Below are 4,110 nucleotides of genomic sequence, written 5' to 3'. Positions count from 1 at the left end.
TGGGTCATTTATGTAAGCCGAACCTTAATTAGTCATAATTTTGTTTTGTTATTTAATCTCCATTAATGTAAAAGAATGAAATTGCATAATATAAAGTTATGTAACATAGGACGATTTTCGAATAACCTTATTTCAACAATCCAATAGTCTAATAATTTTTTTTAATCAATAGCAAGAAACCGAAGATGATAAATTTACCAAAACCCATTCGATTAGTGTAAAGAATCTTACAAGAATTAAAATGTTTATCCACATGTTTGGTTATGGACCAATCCTATCCTTGAGCTATATACTTTTAACTAGACCAAACCTTTGAGCTAGGCTTTGATTTTCCGTTATCATGTCATTGTCTCCAATTTAGTAGGCGTCTCTAGGGGAGCAACAAGATGACCTGTGTCTAACTTTCAGGGAGAATTTACATTCTGCAGCTTACAAGAATCTGCAATTATGTGACCTCGTTTCTTGCAATAGTGGTGATCTTGGACATGTCTCGTTGGTTTGATGCACCAATGGAGCTTCCAAATTGATGATTCTGACCATAAGGTCTGTGGATGCAAATTTCTTCCTCTTTGATCTTGGACAATTTTGCACCTACAAAACAATTAACACCTTAGGTTAAGGTCAAGAGCCTCACGCGCCCACGATGGGGGGTTTTGGCCGAAGAACCTCCGATGCCAAAGTTAGAATTTAGAGAGAAATAGTGTTTAGAGAATTTTGGGATTTTTGACAAAGTATTCGAATAGGTTTTTGGTGAGAATGGGTGCCTATTTATAGGGTTAGGCTTTGCCCAATTTTCCCAAGGTGTGGCCGGCCGGCCACTAATGGGTTTTGGTGGTTATAGTTTTGGCTTAATTAGCCAATTTATTGGCTAATTAAGTATAAAAGAAATAAATAGGAGGTTACAAAATTGAATAGTTGTGTAAATAGGGTAATAAAATGGAAAAAAGTGTGAAAAGCTAGGGAAAAAGGGGGTGGCCGGTCCATCACTAGTTTTGGGATTGAGTGGGATATATGTTGTGGTTATTTGGATGTTTTAATTGATGTTTAAAGGATTAATTGGGTAATTAATCCATTAATTAACCAATTAATATAATTTTGGAGTAAATATTTTGGAGGTTACAGGATTTGATGAGATGAATATTGAATTGTTACCTTTTTGGAGCATTTTTTAGCTGCTCGCGTGTAGGAATCCCGGTGTGCCTCAAGGGTAGTTTGGTCATGTTTTACTAAAAAATCCACGTGTCGCCTTATGATTATTTTTGGCTCCACAAATGCCCCCACACTTGCTGGGCTGCTTGTAGGAAAGGGCAGCAGGTGTAGAGATCTTCTTGCTCTACGAAACTTAGAACTGCTTCCTATTTTGATGTAGATTCCCTTTTTAATGTGAAATGAGATCCTTCTAGGAAAGGGAAATAAATTTCTCTCAAAGCCTATTTAAGTCCACCTTAAGTGGGTTGTTAAATAAACTTTGGAGAGTGATAGGAGCATATTTATGCGACTTAGTTAGTTTGTTCTTGTGCATTTATGTTGTTATTTCTTACTCAATTATGTATTTTAAGTTATTTTCGTGTGTTTATAGGTTCAAATAACAAAGTTAGCAACAAAGTGCTATTTGGAGCATTTTGGAGCATTTTTGGGCCAAGATTGGATAGTGCAAGCATGGGGACATGAGGATGGACGTTTTTGAAGATTTGAAGGCTAGAAATCAGCATGTGTGTGTGCAAGTGTGTTAACCTACAACTTCAAACATCCATCCACTACACCCATTACATCCACTCATTACCAAACATCCACCCACTACACCCATTACATCCAATCATTACCAAACATCTACCCACTACACCCATTACATCCACTCATTACCAAACATCCATCCACTACACCCATTACATCCACCCACTACACCCATTACATCCACTCATTACCACAACATACACCACTACCACCTTAATTAGATGGTGGTCATTTCCCTAGCCTATAAATAGAAGAAGGAGGACCCTTGGACGTGCTTGCCATTCAAGTTGGATTGTTGGAGCGTTTTTAGGTGTTTTCATTCTTTTGTTTTCAATGTCTAAATTTGTTTATCTTTGCTTTGTGAGTATGAGGAACTTAACCCCCCTTAGTTAGGGGGGAATTCGAAACCATGTTCATGCTTGCAATATGATTTGATTACCTTCAGTTGTGATTTCATAAGTTGTGAATTCAATTTGTTTAACTGCTTGATTGATAACTTATTCATGTATGTTAATTAAGAGTGCACAATTAGTTTGCATGCATGAATATGATGCTAGAGTATAAGGGAGATTTACCTAATAGTTACAAACTTATATTCACAAGTAGTGGGGGTCGCTTATAAACGATCGCGTTAAATAAATTCTTGGCAGGAGTTTCATGCTCATCATAGTAACGAATGCCTCGTCAATACTTATAGTTTTCATAATGCTTAATGATCTTTGATTGTATCTTTATTGTGCTGTTCACGTAAAGAACTTTTGAAGAATGCTTGAATTGTTGTATGCGCTTTCCCATCCAATTCAATAACTTAAGGAGAACTTGAAGGTTAATTTAAGCGGACTTAATTAACCTTGGGTGGTGAGTTTCATGATTGATCAAAAGAACAACTGAAAATTGGTTTATGTGCAAGCATGTCATGTGTGGAGAAGAATCTCCTAGCTAGCCTTCCATCATTTCAATTTACTCAAATTCGTGCAGATTTCATTAGTTCTTTAATTTACTTGTTTTGTTTTCAAATTCATCAAAACCAAAACCCCCTTTACTTTAAAGTGTTTTATTAGTCAAAATCTGTTTTGATTTATGTTTTTAGGTGTCCCAAAAGTGTGTTAGAGTCCAAATCTGCCCAGTTTGTGTTTTTAGGCAGATTTGAGCGTTTTTAGCTTGTTCTGAGTCTTTTGAGTTTGTTTTAAGTTCTTTGAGTCTAGTTTAGTGTTTTTAACTTTGTTTATATGTTTTTAAGTCAGTTTAGAGGTTTTAGCAAGCCCTTCTAATCCTCGGTTTAGAACGATCCTTACTTGCATTTATACTACAATTGACAACAAGAGGGTTTAATTTGTGTGTTAAGTTAATTTTCGCATCAGAGAGTGATTTATTCTACCCTACAAGAGAGAGATAGCTTAGAGGATATTTGTTCCCCCTCCTCTAGCAATCTTCTACATCTTGCTCGTGCAAATGATCGTCTTTCGTTGCTTTCTTCGTCTTCTTCGTGCCGCACTGAGGTAAGAAAAAAATAATTTTCCTTGTCTTCTTCTTGGATGGTGCTACCGCGGGGCAGCCGTCGGGGTGGTGCGGCACGACGGCTGGCATGGGCCAGGAGTCGGCTCGGCATGGGCCGATGAGGTATTGTGGCAGGGACCACTGCTTTAAGCTACTCGACTTGGCTAGAACCAATGGCAGCTTGTGTGGCTGGGGCCATGGATTGTGGCGTTGGGGCACAGTACTAGGCGAGTCACATGGCTCATGTTCTTTTAGGCTTTTGGACATGACACGAGCTAGGTCAGTGATTGAGAGAAATGAAGAGGTTGCGGGCCTCATAAGTTGCTGGAATGTTGGGTTAAACTCCCCTGCTAGGTACCACGAATGGCGTTGGCTACTTTAACTCTCTTCGTCAAGAGAATTGTGGACTGCTCCCAAAAGAGGAGGTGAATAGGATCAAGGCGGATGCATTGGCTCATCCAATCACTGTTGTGGATCCTGCTGCAAGTGAATGTGGGAAAAGGGATCTTCCCTGCCTGCTCAAGAGATGCTGGCTGAGAAAAAACCAAAGACTTCTTTCGCTTGTGCGGGTTCACCGACTGCCTCCAGTCTTGTGATTGACTTGACTTTTTCCAAGGGGACAAAAAATGAGGCTATTAGATCTGAGCATGTGGTGCTTGCCATGTCAAGAATGGCTAGTACGATTGATGATAGGATTGTTCGGCATAAAGGTCCTGTCATGCCCCTAGTGCCGAATTTTGTACCAAGACGTCTGTTGTGAGCTAAGTCTGGTTTACCTTTGGAGAGGCTTGCTATTATGAAGAGCGATAAGGTGGACTCTGCTGCTAAAGTGGCGCCAAGGCCCTTTCCTTATGCTGCTGAGACTGATTAGCTTGCTGG

The sequence above is a fragment of the Malus sylvestris genome, chromosome 13 (genome assembly GCF_916048215.2).
Source record: "Malus sylvestris chromosome 13, drMalSylv7.2, whole genome shotgun sequence".
NCBI classification, from domain to species: domain Eukaryota; kingdom Viridiplantae; phylum Streptophyta; class Magnoliopsida; order Rosales; family Rosaceae; genus Malus; species Malus sylvestris.
This window is presented reverse-complemented; position numbering follows the sequence as displayed.